Below are 16,400 nucleotides of genomic sequence, written 5' to 3'. Positions count from 1 at the left end.
CATTCCGCGACACCCCGTTTAATACGCATTCCATTAACCACCCTGTCAGAGACCGTCATTTCCTTCCTCAGACACTGACGTTAATGGGCTTCGAGTCAAATTCTGGCATGTGGCAAACCTTACTTCCTTACCCGTCGTCTCTTCCAGGGAGATGGAGGGGGCAGTGGGAGAGAGCCCAGACAGTGGGGGTGGGGGGTGAGGCTGCAGAGCGGTGTTTAATGTGTTAGGTTGGGGGCTGCGGCGGCGGCGGGGTTGGGGGGCAGTCAGAGCTTGCTACCTGAAATGCAAGTTTGCTGGGATCCTGTGGATATGCAGAATCAGACTCAGAGGAGGGGTGGTGTGAGTCCTGGGATTTTTAAATTTTCAATTAAAGAAAAGATTTCAAGGACGCATGTAGCACAACTCCTTTTTTTTAAACCTCAGACGTTTCACATTAGTCACTGGGAGGTATTCATTCAAACAGCCTGATTCTAAGACCACCACCCTTACTCACCCTCCCGTGACCCCACAGCTGAACGCCACAGAAGGTCACATCAGAGGGGACTGGAGTCAGCCCACTCCAAGGTCTGATCCAAGGTTTGGCGTCTGTGGATTCAACCAGTCACAGATCGAAAATAATTCCGGAAAGTTCCAAAAAGCAAAATTTGAACTTGCCTCTTGCTGGTAGCTATTTACGTAACATTTACTTTGTATTTACAACTATTTCCATAGCATTTGCATTGTATTAGGTGTTATAAGTAATCCAGTGATAATTTAAAGTATACGGGAGGATGTGGTAATTTATATGCAAATACTGCACTATTTTGCACAAGGGACTTCAGCATCTGCGGGTTTTATGATACCTACAGGGGTCCTGGAACCAGGCCTGTGGAGACCGAGGGACGAGGGACGGCCATATAAATAAGAATTTTCAAATGGAGAGGCAATATTTCTTCAAGTATTCCAGTTCCAACCTCAAGTACCAACTTCAAGAAAGCTTCAAGTTGGTAAGTGAGACATTTTTGCTGAGAGTTTCAGACAAGAAACTTTCATTAGTGTTAATGTAAGTTGTCCTGCCTTCTAAAAGAAAGAAAGAAAGAAAGAAAGAAAGAAAGAAAGAAAGAAAGGAAGGAAGGAAGGAAGGAAGGAAGGAAGGAAGGAAGGAAGAAAGAAAGGAAGGATGGAAGAAAGAAAGGAAGGATGGAAGAAAGAAAGGAAGGAAGGGAGGAAGAAAAGAAAGAAAGAAAGAAAGAAAGAAAGAAAGAAAGAAAGAAAGAAAGAAAGAAAGAAAGAAAGAAAGAAAGGAAGGAAGGAAAGGAAGGAAGGGAGGAAGAAAAGAAAGAAAGAAAGAAAGAAAGAAAGAAAGAAAGAAAGAAAGAAAGAAAGAAAGAAAGGAAGAAAGAAAGAAAGGAAGGAAGGAAGGAAGAAAGGAAGGAAGGGAGGAAGGGAGGAAGAAAAGAAAGAAAGAGAAAGAAAGAAAGAAAGGAAGGAAGGAAGGAAGGGAGGAAGAAAAGAAAGAAAGAAAGAAAGAAAGAAAGAAAGAAAGAAAGAAAGAGAAGAAAGAAAGAAAGAAAGAAAGAAAGGAAGAAAGAAAGGAAGGAAGGAAGGGAGGAAGAAAAGAAAGAAAGAAAGAAAGAAAGAAAGAAAGAAAGAAAGAAAGAAAGAAAGAAAGAGAAAGAAAGAAAGAAAGAAAGAAAGAAAGAAAGAGAAAGAAAGAAAGAAAGAAAGAGAAAGAAAGAAAGAAAGAAAGAAAGAAAGAAAGAAAGAAAGAAAGAAAGAAAGAAAGAAAGAAAGAAAGAAAGAAAGAAAGAACTCAACAGCAGGGGCCAGACATGCCACAAGACTTTCTCCATAAGTAAAACATCTTACTTAAGAGATAAGGTGAACTCTGGGCCTCTGTAATAGTCTTTCTCTGGAAGATAAGTGCTTCAGCATTTATAGAAAATAAAACTCACAGAGAAGCCAAGACTTTTCTTGTCGAAACAAGGAGATTACTTTCTAGCAACCAAGTTCAGTCTCTTTGACCTCGCCTGCCATTTGGGTAAATGCGATCATGAGAGGGGGCACTGGAGACTGAGTGAGATAGCTCACGTGTGAAGAGATATTTAAATAGTAGTGGAGAGCTCCTTTCCGTCCAGCCGCTTTTCTTAAAAAGATGCAGTCCCCACTGCTCCCAGCAGCGTTGCAGCTACAGAACGAGATGCTGTGGAAGCGTGTTTGAGTTTCATTTATGGCCTCAAGGTGGTGGCTGTGGCATCACGGATAACTCCTAAGTCCACCGGGCCACTGGCTCTGGTTCTGGAGCTGCAGCATGGCTGCACCGGGGGAGTGGGGGACAGAGCTGGGAGCTCCTGGCAGGCTTTTCTCAGATGTGCTGGCAAAGCAGGGGCCCTGGCTCGCCTTGTAAAAGTAGCTCCGAAGCAAATCATTAGCACATCTAACCTCAATATTTTGAAATCCAAAAACAACATTGAGTCATGCTGGTCATACTGTAAAGTTTTATTGCATTAAAAACAACAACAACAAAAAAAAAAAACCAGAGTCAAAAACAAGCTTTGGATCATGTGAATTATCTCCTTACATGTGTCAAGCCAGGGAATTTGGCACACGGCTCATGGCGACAGAATGGAGCACGGAAGCCACTGGGAATGTGTCTTTAGACAAAAATCACCCTGGCCTGCCGGGGGACGGCACTTCATCAGGAGGCTTCCCTACCGTCTGAACCACATACCTGGCACGGGGTGTCTGATCTTTGAAAAACGAGCTATAAATACCCTTCGTCCTGGACTGAAAATAGAGACTCACTTAAAGCAAAAGAATCCACAGGGGGAAAGTACTGACCATCAGTTTGTGTCCCCCAGTATCCGTTCTGTCCCGGTCATGCTCTCTGTGAGCCTGTGAAGTCAGGCGTCTTAGAAGTTGCCGGAGAAAAATGAATGAATTAATGAATTAACCCTCTTCTGGGGAAAGCTCATTATGTGTTGATGACTGAAACTACACATTGACATTTCCTAGACGCTTTCATTTGTCTCCAGGTCAGCCTTCTCAGGAAACAGCCCACCAATTTCACCTTAAGGGTCAACTCTGTAAAAATGCTCAGTTAGAAAGCGTCCAAGAATGGTTCCTTAGCCCACAGCATCCGAGGCCATGAGAGAAGACTACTTTCCACAGTTCCCAGGCTACTCAGGGGGGACTTAACTAAACTGACCATAATGCAAGCTTGAGAAACACTAAACAGATGAGAAAATCCAATAAAGCATTTCAGAAGACAAATGAGGAGACTTGCAGTGCAGGCAATGTAATAGATTACGTGTAAATACATGTGTGGAAATGTCAGAGACTCCATGTGAGTGCCTGCTGGTGTCTACCACACAGGTAAAGACAGAGAGGTCGACAGTTTGCGCTGAGGACACAGCTCTCCCCTGGGAACACCTGGGCTCGGTGCAGCCAGGGCAAGCCCGCTGGCGTGGGGTCGTCCTGACTTCCTTACAGCCTCAAGAGAGAGGGAGCCGCCCTGCCCATGTCATGTGCTGAAATACTGGGGAACGTAGGGGCACGTGTTTTGCACCCTGTTGTGAAAAGCATCTGTAACTTTGCACCCAAGACAGGGATGGGGGTCCTCCCGGGTGCCACATTCAAGCATCTGTCCTCATTTTTGCATCTGCACACATGCGATTTAGATTCATTTGAAGCATATTCCAGGCGAGGATGGGAGAACACAGACACACGAGAGGACAAAGGGGCAAATTTCAGCCAATGAAAGGAAGCAAGGAGAGTGCTCAGAGTACAAGTAGTCTAATTGGAGTGAACCCCCCACCTCGCTTTGCCTTGGAGGCAATCTGGAGTCTTGGCCATTTGGTTTGCCAAGTGAAATGTTTTTTGTTTTTTTTTCTGCTCTGCTATTGACCCAGCGAATTACATGGGGAAGTTTTATTGAAAAAACATGTGTGAAGAAGCATCTCTGAAGCAGCAAGGAGGAGGCTACTTTCTTGTTCCCCTCTCTCTGAAATGACCAACAGTGGGGAGCATGTGCCAGCGAACTGACGAAATGGCGAAAAGTCTCGGCTCCTAATCACCAATTTTCAAAGCAGCAAAACAGCACTTGTAAACCACTGCCGTAAGCCGAGCCCAGTGTGTAGCCTGGCTCACCCTCGTGTGTGTGCGTATGTGTGTGCGCGCGCACGGCTTGTTTTGTTCTCTGGTCCTGGGACACATCTTCATTCCTGACCTTGTTTTGTTTATATTTCCAAAATGCAAATGGTGAGTTTCTGCCTGGGAACACTACAAAGTCCTCCCTCACAAACACTGAGGAGACTGGAAACTCACAGATTTCCCACAAAGTGGCTTTTCACTCCTAGCAGATACAAGGATGTTCATTAACTGGTTCCCAGAAAGTAAAATACATTTTTTTTTTGCAAAGTGAAATAGAAGACTCTGAGATTCATTTGTAAGAACAGGAGAAGCAGGGCTTATGAGTCTCTTTAGTGAATTTTTTTTAATGCCATATAAAGCCTCTTGAGTTGTAACAGAACTTTATAGAATTGTCTAGAACCTTTTGTAAGATACACAGAGTTGTGGTATCTTTGATGACACAGAACATGATGATTCTATGGATATGTCCTTTTGTCCACAAGACATACTGGGACCACTTTTTCACAGTGCTTCCTTCTTAAATCGGCTTCATAAAAAGCTGGTACAAGAGTTACATCGGCAGAGGTTATGTATCAGGAATCGACGGAAACTTCCCAGACTTGACCATCTTTCTCCCCATTCCCCAGAACCTCTGGCTAGCACATTCGTCAACCTAGATATGATGGGCACACCAGCTCTCTGATCCTGCACACATGAAGTGCTTCACTGTGGCACTAGGGGCGGGTACTATCTGTCCATCACCCCAGATCCTTCATGTCCAAGAGAATCTTCATCCTTAGTTGCTGGACTCTGTGTATCCGCTATAATCACTGTCTCCCAGTGCTTCACATACTCAGCTTGCTTTTCAGCTAAAAGGAATTTTTGGCTGACTTCCAATCACGACGAAGAAAACGTGGATCAGCAGGGTGGGTCACCATCAGCCCTACGAGTGGCCTTCTTTCTGTAGGTGGAGTCACATGAGTTCCTTTGTATTCAAAGTCTCTTCCAGGCTGCTCCAGCCGGAAGCAGTGATTCACAGCACTGGTCTTCCCTTTCAGAAATCACAGAAGACTCATTTTAAAATGCAGATCCTTTAAGTGAAGTAAGCCATAAAGAGAAAGAAAATGCCATATGATATCACTTATATGTGGAATCTGAAAAAATGAGACAAATGAACTTATTTACAAAACAGAAACAGACTCACCAGACATAGAAAACCAACTTGTGGTTACCAAAGGGAGAGGAGGGTGGAGGGAGAAATCGAGAGTTTTGGATTTGCATATAAAATAAACAGCAGGTTCTACTGTAGAGCATAGGGAACTATTTCAATACCTTGTAATAGCCTATAATGAAAAAGAATATATATATGTATGACTGAATCACTGTGCTGTTGACCAGAAATTAACACAACATTGTAAATCAACCATACTTCAATTTAAAAAATAAATTAAATGGTTTAAATGGCAAAATAAATTAATTAATTAAATGCAGATCCGTTATTTGAGAGGGACCGAGACCTGTGAACTATGATTAACTTTGAGCACAAGGAATAAAGAACAGACCTTCAGGAAAGGACAGAGGACAGTCCGATGTCAATACAGTATAAGCAAAGGCAAAGATTCCAACGACGTGGCTCTGCTGAGGCTTGCGGGCTGGACAGGACGCCACAGCAAAGGCTGTCGGGGCAGCAAGAGTGTTACGAGGCTGCTGCATCCTTCCGGTCAGGAGGACGGAATAAGGATGACCCTGGAGGAGGAGGTGGGTGGCGGGACAGCAGGAAAGCTGCCTGCTAGATAGATAATTCCACCTGGGAGCAGGTCCCTGTGGTCCAGATAAGGACATTGTCTTGAGATTGTTATAAATTATGACTGTCTATCTCCAGAATTGGGGACATCTGACTCCGGAAGACGAATAGGACACTGCCACTTTTTTTATACCAGCATTTATCACAAATACGGTGGTCAGTTTTCTGAGCCTCCTCTCCAGATAGCATGATAGAGCAAGAGAAATGAAAGGAATGATGTACCATCCGTCTGCTCTTTGCTCAAGTTGTTTTTCAAAATAATGAGTTCCTCCAGAAATACGTATTGCTGTAAAACACTGGGAGGAAAGCATCTGAGATGAAAATGACTTTATGCTTCTAGGAAAAACAATATTCCTGGCAACGGGTCAAAATCTACCCATTTAGAAGAAAATATTGACAAAAGAACATCAAATATTAACCAAACGATGGCCTTTTGAAGGAAAAGAAGGAAAGGACACAGAAAGAGGCCTCTCACATATTTTTGGTGGGGATGTTGTAATCAGTCTGGGTTTCTCTTTAAAATGATAGAGCCCATCGATGGAGCCGTGTTAAGTTCAGCACATTTCTCTGTTAGTGGGTGAGAGAGTCCTTGAGAAGTGAGGTGACAAATACACTTCCAGTCTCATAAAATCTCCTTCTGGCTGTCTGCAGTTGGTATTTAATTGGCAGTGAAACATTTTCCACAGATTCAAATAGACACTTCAGGATCTTATTTATAACCCACGGGGACAGGAGAGTACACGGAGAATGATTCCACCTTCCTTGGAAATGCACGATGAACCGAGATTTGTCGAGTAAGAAGTGTTTTGACAGCCAAGTAACGTGAGGATTCTCGAGGCAGGTCTACGGCCAGCTTGAGCGCGAATTCCCCGTGTGTGCTGGCTTGTGCAGGTGTGAACGTACGAGCTTCCAGGGCCATTGTTTTCATCCCATTCTGAGGAGACCATTCCAAGGAGGGTAAGAATCATTGGTGCAACGTAAAATAGAAGTGAAAGAGACAGAAACAGACGTGTGTTTTGGAAAGAATAAATACTGAGCAACGGAATAAACCCACAGGTCTGGGGAAAGGTCGAGGCAGCCGCTGAGCAGCCTTTACGTCCCCCAAACAACATTTACTTTTAGGATTTGACAAACATAGGTCAGGTTAAAGGACCCTCGCACTTCCAGTCTGAAAGGAGGTGACAGAAGAGTGTGGATCACACACAAAGTGACCCCTTTGTAATCGTGTTGAACTCCACGTCTGCAGGAGGATTCCGTCCGGCCTACAGATATTGAAGTGAACATCCTTTAACCTCATCGGGGTCAAAACCCAAGACTGAAGTGAATGCCAGACACATCCTTATGCATCCTACAGCACACAGACCAGCTAGAAGAGGAAGAATGTGGGAGTCAGTGTTCCCCATAGAAACAGAACCAATAGGATGTGCATGCAAATCTGTTATAAGAAATTGGCCTGTGCAGTGAAGGAAGCTGACAAGTTTCAAGATCCACAGACTGGAGACCCAAGAGAGGTAATGGTGTAACTCCTGGTCCAAAGGCTGGCAGGCTTGAGACCCAAGAAGAACTGATGGGTCTGAAGGCAGGAAAAGACCAATGTCCCAGCTCAAGGCAGTCAGGCAGGCAGAATGGTCTCTTATTCAGTCTTTGCTTCTAGTCAGGTCTTCAACTGATTGGATGAGGCCCACCCCCATTGGGGAGGGACATCTGCTTTACTCAGTTACTGATTCAAATGTTAATCCCACCCAGAGACACCCTCACAGACACCCCCAGAATGTCTGACCAAAGATCTGGGCACCCAGTGGCTCAGTCAGGTTGGCATAGAAAATTAACCATCACAAGGAGGCTGATTCTTTAGAACAAACACACTGGGTCCTACTTGTAAACTTGGCAGCTTACAATAACACATTTTTTTTTAATCTTACAGTTTCTCTGGGTCAGGGGTTGGACAGGGCTCAGCTGGGCTCTCTGTGAGGGTGCCATCCAGGTGTCAGCTGGGGAGGAGGAGCGGGTGTGGGAGGGAGAAGAAAGGGCTGAAAGAGGCAGAGTGCTGAGACTGAGTGAGCAGAGGAGACGGGAGAGAGAGCAGAGCACAGCAGAGAAGGGGAGGGGAGAGCAGAGAGGCCTGGCTCCGCTGCGGCTGTGTTGTTGCTCCCCAGGCTCCCCAGCCCCGGGGGTTCGGCCCAGGATGCTCTACAGTCATTGTTTCGGCCGCAGCAAAGATGAAAGTCAGACAGAATCACCCCAAAGTGCTGAGCTCTGCCGGCTAAGTCCTCAGGACTTTATTAGACTTGACTTTCCTCCGATGTGAAAGAAAATGGTCAGCTGAAGTCCATTAAGCAAATTAAAAACCAGGAGAAAAATAAACAGAGATTGATGCAGATAGCAGTTTTATGAGGCAAAGGAGGCAGTTTGTTCTGACAAAGCTCCCGGCCGTTACTTACGCTCTTGGATCCCCCAGCTCTTAAAACTCTTAAGATCGCCTTCTCTCCAAGAAGCCCTGCTGGCGGTCATAAAAGAAAGCTAATAGATTTTTTTTTTCCCCTACAAAGACAAGGGCTGGTACAAGCTAAAGCAAAAAATACTATCCACATTGTTTCTCAAGACAATTCCTGACACCAAGCCTTTTGGCCTTTTATCCCCAAGCAGAGGACAAAAAGTGACACATCCAGTAGTGCTACATACACACGTCTCATGCTGCTTGGACCTGAAATGAAGCCAAGCCGCATTAGCATTAATATACATCCCCACCCCCCAGCAGACATGCGCATGCTAAAGAATCACTGCAAGCTCATACTCTTTTGCGATTATTATGAGCACTTGGAAAATAAGACATTTTATAAATGTTCCAAATCTTTAATAATGCAAGTCAAAAAAAATAGACGCATGGCACACCCATAGTGCATGAGGTTCCCCGCTTGGGCCTGTGCCCCGTGCAAAGAGGATGAACAAAAGATCTACATTCAGATCCTCTTCCTTGCGTATGACTTTGTGAACTTCTTTTAGACACAAAAATAGAGTCACCCTTGGAGTTTGTCTCCAAGGCAAGGAATATTCCCACGGGGCAACAACTCTCTGCACTTGGCTCATATTTGCCTCAGGGGCAGGGGTGAAACTTGCGTTAGATTTTCTATTTCATGTTCTGTGGCAGAATCGGAGGCCACCCTTGCTCACCTGGCCCTGAGGTTACGGGTTATGGAGACCCAGCCTGGTTCCAGCCCCGCCCCCCCCCCCCCCACTACAGCAGTTTCATGTGCACCCACTGTTTCTTCTCTGGGACCCAGGGCTGCAGAAGGTGGAAAGGGTGATGTCTAAGTACAAATTTAGTCCTTGGATTTTCTAAGCCAAGGAAATTATGCATTTCAAAACATTCTTACATTTTAAAAGGCGCAGGCTTTCCAAATACTGCAAAATTCTTGGTATTTAAATATCTTCAGTCTTTGCTTTATACTGAAATATACATAATCACAGAAATCATATATTTCCAAACAATTCTTTGGGGGGAAGAACAAATCTTCGTCATCAAAACCCATCAAATATGGGAAGTATTGATTTGCCAATCGGTTACAGTACTTTTTAAAAGGGAAAAAAAATTAAATGGTAACAATTTTTTAAGATAAAAGCATCTATTCATATTTTATGTGCAATTAGATACAAAGAAGAGTGTCTTTAAAACAGAAAGGACCTGATTCTCCCTTGGCCCAAGCAGTTTTCAGTTAATCTCCCCAAAGAACCCATAATCATCCTAGTTGCTGGCCTCTCAACTCCAAAAATCAAATTAAATACGATTATTCTTTCTAGCAGGACACAGGAAAGACATAACTAGTTTAAATCCGCAGAAACCCAAACCTCGTTTTTACCAATCATTTTAGCACCTCCTCCTTTGAAATCGTTTACAAGAGCTACCTTAACAATAACATGGGCCGATCAGGCTGCTCCTGTGCCCACCTTCTCCCGCTAGCTGGTGGAGACGTGAATGACTAGGAAAACACATGGACTGTGTGCAGAAACCGGAGACAGGAGGTTCAAGGACTCCACCACCAGGTTACCAGTCAAAGGAAAAACATAAAGGATCAAGAGTTTCCCCAAGTCCCCAAGTGAAATTAGAAATAATAACCCCCTGGAAGTGCCCATGATTTTTAACATCCGTGGAATGCTCGCTTGAGTTAATACCAAATATTGTGACCACATCTGGTTTAGCAAGTGGAGTTTTCATGCAAGCTTGGATCTTCGACTTTTCTTACGCAACCTCATTCGTGGCGCAAACTCTGCTGAGAAAAGCCATCCAGATTTGCGGGCAGCATTATCTTTTCATCAAAAACATTAAGCTGTGGAAGGCAAAGTGTAAAATCCTGGGCCATGTACCTAACGGGGAGTGGCCATAAAGTGAGGCGCTGGCCAGGTGGGAGGACCTTCTGGCATCAGGCTGTTGACCCACTGAAGGGAGTTGAGGAGAGATGGGGGCTGGCCTTCTGAGCAAGCAGGGATTGGGAGGAGGAGGGCAAAGGGTTCTAAAAGATGGTGCAAGAAATGACAATTTCTAAGGGGTACAGAACGCCCTGAATCAAAGTCAACCACCAGGAACAGAAGCATACGCCCCAGTGAACCATATGAAGGCTGTTCACAGAAGCAATAATTAAATAGCTGTTGCTTAGAATTCTGCTAGATGCTGGCTCTGTTCAGAAATGGGGTTGATGACCTGACTGTCATCATCCAGTGATAGGAGCTGGTGTGCGGGGAGTAGGGGGTTGCATCTCTGGATTAAACAGTAGTTTATCTCGATTACTTTTTACACGGAGCTTGCATAGATATGTCCTATTAAAAGTCAAGATTTATTAAGCTCTGACTAGGTGCCTGGCACCAGGAGACTTTTTCTTATGTCAAGTTGAGTAATCACAAATATTCACTCAACAAGCGTACTTACTGAATGTATACTTGGAGTGAAACTTTGTGCTCCACCTTAAAATGCAACAAGGTTAACACTTCAGGTCCCATCCTGTTAATCTGTAACAGAAGGTTCTAGATGATGGCATGTCTAGAGTTTCTTCCTAGTTGAAAAATAAAATCTCATTTTGATTGGTTTTATTATTTGTTTATAAATAGTTTGTCTCTCATTTGTAAACTTCAAGAATCCAGATTCGTTATTGTGAGTTTTTCTTTTCCTGAATCTAAATCATACACCGGAAGGGTCACCAGACGGTTCCGTTCTCACCATCGGAGCTGGCCAGCTTTGAGAATGGGGATAAATGTTAACTGGAATTTTAAACACAAGCTTAGGAGTTATTGCAAACCTCAGATACAATAAATAAATGACAGCAAAGAAATCAAGATCCTTAGGATTATTCCCGTAAAACTTCTTTCCCACTTAAAAGTGGTAACATAGTTGGGATTCCAGCCAAGTTGGGGCCCTCCTTTGGGAGCATAGATTCAAAGCTAGAGGTAGTTGGGTTGGGACCTCATGCACCAGTCATCTGGCTCCCACTACCACCATTTGTCTGCTGACAGGAGCCAGCAGTTGTAGGCCTGCTGGGGTTTTGATTTTTCTCATTCTGGAAGTGCACAGTTGGATTAAAGGATGGAAAAAGTCATGCCACACCGACAGTTTCCTTTCAAGAAGTGAAGGAGGGTTCAGCCACAGGGCAAGTTCTTTCTGCATTTATCTTGGCCTTAAAAAAAATTAGAAATGGCGATAACGTGACATTCTGACATGTGAGAGTGAAAATGGGGAAGGTTTGCAAAGGTGGTGGCAAAGAAAAAGACCTACCAACAGGTGGACGTTTGTGGGGGAAAGTAGCATAAATTTGATGGGAAGAACTGAACATTAACACACACACACACACAGATTCTCCCAGAACTAGTACACGAATGACTAGAGGAATTCTGGGAGTGCCACCCACAAAGGTTAGTTAATGTGTGTTTCATGGAGTAATTGATGTTATCTGACGGTTCTGAACCATGCCTGGAGGATTTTGGCATGTTTGAAACACTGGAGAATTGTCATTATGCATTCAGCAAATGTCAAAGATGTCAAGGAGTGAAAACATTAAAAAGAGCCAGGGCAAGATTAGTGCGACATGAAAGACACATGGAACTTCGTACTCTGTCCACACAGGTGTCTCCAGGCAGGGCAGAGGGCTCTGGGAGAAAGCCGTCTAACAACTGAACAGGCTCAGAAGTAGCGGGTCCTAACATTTTGGAATTCCCAGATTCTTTTGAGAATTTGGTCAAATTTAGAGTCTACCCCTAAAAAAAATGCAAGTGAATATCTTCACTCTGCAATTAATTGCAGGAGATTTTCCCATCTCCCAACGCTTTGGACTAAAAACTCTAATGAGAAAATATCTCTGGACCTTGCTGATAGATGAATCTTTATTTAGAATGGTCTCATGTTTCTTCATCAAAATAGCTACCACACCTGCCTGCTGCTTTTGCCTAAGACTCTGTTTTCCACAACAGAAAAAGGTAATAAATATAACTATAATTTAATAAAAAGAATGATAGTAAGGAACACCATAGCAGTCATCTCTGCAAAGGATGATAAATCCATGTATGTCGAGCTCTCGTTAGGTATCCGGCATCGTTCTAACAGCTTACTTGTGTCACCTGCATTTGGTCTTCATAGCTCCTATCAAAGGAAATACTGTTACCATCCCATTTTCCAGGTGAAACCACCGAGGCACTGAGTAATTAACATAACCATTGGTAGCTGGCAAGGGTGTAAGTTCAGATCCTGGCAGTCTGATCCCAGACCTCGCATTCTTAACCTTCCAATTTCTTCTCCTCTTAAAAATATTTCTCTCCTATACATGGCAGAGAAAAGTGTAAAAATAAACACACATAGCAAAAAAAGATGAATCAAATTTTTTTTTCATTTTTTTACCCTTTTTCCTTATTATTTCAGGGGAAGCTGTCTAGGTGGTAGTCTAGAACCCTCTATGAGGATGGGTTCCTCTCCAGTTCCAGCCACCACCCATCACGTCCCTGAGCCGTGTGGTGCTTGAGCCCTTTGCCTTACTTCACGTGGCCCCGGGTAAGTGAACTGGGGAGAAGGCACCATTTATTTCTTTCAGCTTATTGTGATATGCGGCTGTTTAGACAGCACAGGATATCACCAATGTAGCCCTGTTTTCTTAAAACTTAAGTAAGATCAGACTATATTAGTTCGGCTAACTATGCTAGTAGTTAATATGGTTAATTTTATAGCAATGGGGCCTTTAACTAATAGAATCTTCACAATAATTTGTAATGAGACATGTGATTTTGCAAATCTTTGGTGCCATGTTTCCTAGGTTTATCACTGGCAAAGTGGTTAAAAGTGTTGTCAGATTCAGAGATTAATCATTTTTGTTTTGCAGTGAACAAGTACAATATGTGTGTGTGTGTGTGTGTGTGTGTGTGTGTGTGTCTGTGCGTCTGTATGTCTGTGCGCACGCGTTTTCCCACCACCACCAAGCAGTTCTCTAATTCTCAGTAGACTGTCTCCCTGGAGAAGGCATCAGGTCCTGCAGGGTAAGGGCTGGGTCCCACAAGACTGCCCTCCACTCCAGGCGCCAATCTCCTCCTTATGTTTGATTAATTTGCTAGAGTGGCTCCCAAAATTCAGCAAGTCAGTTTACTTACTAGACGACTGGTTTATTACAACGGATATTAAAGGATACAAATGAACAATCAGTTGGAGAGATACACACAGGGCCAGCTCTAAAAGCATTCTAAGCACAGGCGCTTCTGCCCATGTGGAGTTTAGGGTGCACCACTCCCCCAGCATGTGAATATGTTCTGGTTCACCAACCTCGAGTCTCTCTGAGCCCCTTCCTTTTGGGTTTTTATGGAGGCTGCATTGCATAGGCATGATTGATTAAATCATTGGCCACTGGGGTTTGGACTCAACCTCCAGCCCCATCTCCTCCCTGAAAGCCGGGAGCGGGAGTGGGGTGGGAGGATGGGACTGAAAATTCCAACCCTCTAATCACACAGTTGGTTCCCTTGGCAACAAGCTCCTATCCTTAGACACTTTCCAAAAGCCACATCAGTAACATAAACTCAGGTGTGGCTGAAAGGGGTTTATTGTGAATATCCAGATACCTTTATCACTCTTATCCATTATGAAATTTCAAAAACAGAGATGAAGGCCAAATATATATTTCCTATTATAAGCACAATATCACACAAGTATTTTCAATTTGCTCAAGTTTTCTGTTGTAAGTGGCTATCAGTGGTAGGCAAACTAGCAGATTTTTCTTTTAGATTTATCTATTTAGAATAATTTTGGATTAAATTTACATTTATCTCCAGATCCCCTTTGCTCAGCTCCCTAACGCTAACATCTGATATATCCACAGCACACTTGTCAGAACCAAGACGTCAGCACTGGTACAACGCGTTAACTACAGGCTCTATGCAGATTTCATCAGCTTTACTAATATTGTGCTTTTTCTATTTCAGGATCCAGTCCGGGATGCCATATCAGACGTCACCACTGTATCTTCTTCATCTCTTCTGCTCTGTAACGGTTTCTCAGTCTAGTTTTTCGTGACTTTGATACGCTTAAAAAGTACTGGTCAGCTATTTTGTAGAATGCCTTCCTTGGGAGGGGTGCTGACATATTCTCCTGATTAGACTGGGCTGTGGAAGTTGGGGAAATGACCACAGGTGTAAGTGACCTTCTCATCACATCTTATCAGGGGCTCTGACTTAACATCACTGGTGAGGTTAACCTTCATCCCTGGCTAGGGTGGGGTCCACCGGGTTTCTCCACTCTAAAGTTTCTGTTTGCCCCTACCCTTACCCATCTGTTGGAAGCAAGCTACTAAATCCAGCCCCCACTCAAAGTGGGGAGAATTAAGCCCCATTTCCTGGAAGGGGGATTATCGACATAGATTATTTAGAATTCTTCTGTAAGAAAGATGTCCCTTCTCTCCATATATTTATTTATTCAATCATTTATTTGTATCAGTGTGCACCATAGATATTTATTTTATTCCCTGAGCTATAATCTAACCCTATAGCTGTTTACTCAAACATCCCAGCTTTGGTCACTGGAAGCGCTTTCAGTTCAGCTCCTCTGTCTCTTCCATATATTAACACCTCCCTGTTTCTCTCTCTCCTTGAGAACTTCTTTAATTTTTAACACTAACAAAATGCTCCAGGCTCATCTTGCATTCTCCCTGCTCCATCCTGAATGAACCAATTTTCCAAGGAGTCCCGGTCTACTTTCTTGGAGATTTGTGCTGCAAGCAAGGTCTAAGCATGCTCCTTGCTACTGAGTGTTACATTGTTTAAGTCCTCTCAGAAGATGGAGTCAAGCAAACGCTGGAGAGGCTGTGGAGAAAAGGGAACCCTCCTACACTGCTGGTGGTAATGCAGTTTGGTGCAGCCACTGTGGATAACAGTATGGAGATTCCTCAAAAGACTAGGAATAGACTTACCATATGACCCAGGAATCCCACTCCTGGGCTTATATCCAGAAGGAAGTCTACTTCAGGATTACACCTGCACCCCAATGTTCATAGCAGCATTATTTACAATAGCCAAGACATGGCAACAGCCTAATGTCCATCAACAGATGACTGGATAAAGAAGATGTGGTATATTTATACAATGGAATACTACTCAGCCATTAAAAACTGACAACATAATGCCATTTGCAGCAACATGGATGCTCCTGCAGAATGTCATTCTAGATGAAGTAAGCCAGAAAGAGAAAGAAAAAGACCATATGAGATCGCTCATTTGTGGAATCTAAAAAAAAAAAGCATAAATACAAAACAGAAATAGACTCATAGATATAGAATACAAACTTGTGGTTGCCAAGGGGGCGGTGGGTGGGAAGAGACAGACTGGGATTTCAAAATTGCAGAATAGATAAACAAGATTATACTGTATAGCACAGGGAAATATATATAAGATCTTATGGTAGCTCACAGAGAAAAAAATGTGACAATGAATATATATATGTTCATGTATAACTGAAAAATTGTGCTCTACACTGGAATTTGACACAACATTGTAAAATGTTTATAAATCAATAAAAAATGTTAAAAAAAAGATGGAGTCAAGGAATACGTGTCTATATACTGACCCATGTAGACTCACATACGTATATTTACTTCTCTATCAAAGATAGAAGATATATATGTACACATATTTGATAGATGTATGGAACATCGGGACAAATATACCTATGTATGTATACATGTGTGTATCTGTCTGAAGATAGATAGATAGATAGATAGATAGATAGATAGATAGATAGATAGATAGATAATCTGATCCTAATCCAGCACCACAGGGTTTATTCTAGACTTCTTCTTTCACTTATTTGTAAATTCTTCCTCTGAGAGTATAAAATATGGCTCCCATTACCTGTATTTTATTTACTCATTCTTTTAACCCTAACATACATGTGAAGTCATTTTAGAATTGCTAACTCTTACACCTGTGAGAAACTAATTTACTAACTGAAGTGCAGTGTTGATATGTGGACCTTTAG

At 43.1% G+C, this 16,400-nt stretch overlaps 1 long non-coding RNA gene across 2 annotated transcripts; it reads left to right on the top strand.

Moving 5' to 3' along the window:
- Positions 1–243: 243 nt before the first annotated feature.
- LOC140691486 (uncharacterized) lies at positions 244–15,645 on the top strand. 2 transcript variants are annotated; one of them, XR_012067141.1, is made up of 4 exons: positions 244–663; positions 849–986; positions 12,813–12,941; positions 14,354–15,645. It is a non-coding gene; the product is annotated as an uncharacterized lncRNA (long non-coding RNA). The 2 variants fall into 2 exon arrangements; XR_012067142.1 differs by lacking the exons at positions 12,813–12,941; positions 14,354–15,645 and adding an exon at positions 7,161–7,677.
- The last annotated feature ends 755 nt before the right edge of the window (positions 15,646–16,400 follow it).

The sequence above is a fragment of the Vicugna pacos genome, chromosome 35 (genome assembly GCF_048564905.1).
Source record: "Vicugna pacos chromosome 35, VicPac4, whole genome shotgun sequence".
Classification (NCBI taxonomy): Eukaryota; Metazoa; Chordata; class Mammalia; order Artiodactyla; family Camelidae; genus Vicugna; species Vicugna pacos.
The sequence above is the reverse complement of the archived record's forward strand: the minus strand, read 5'-3'. Positions and strand labels throughout refer to the sequence as shown.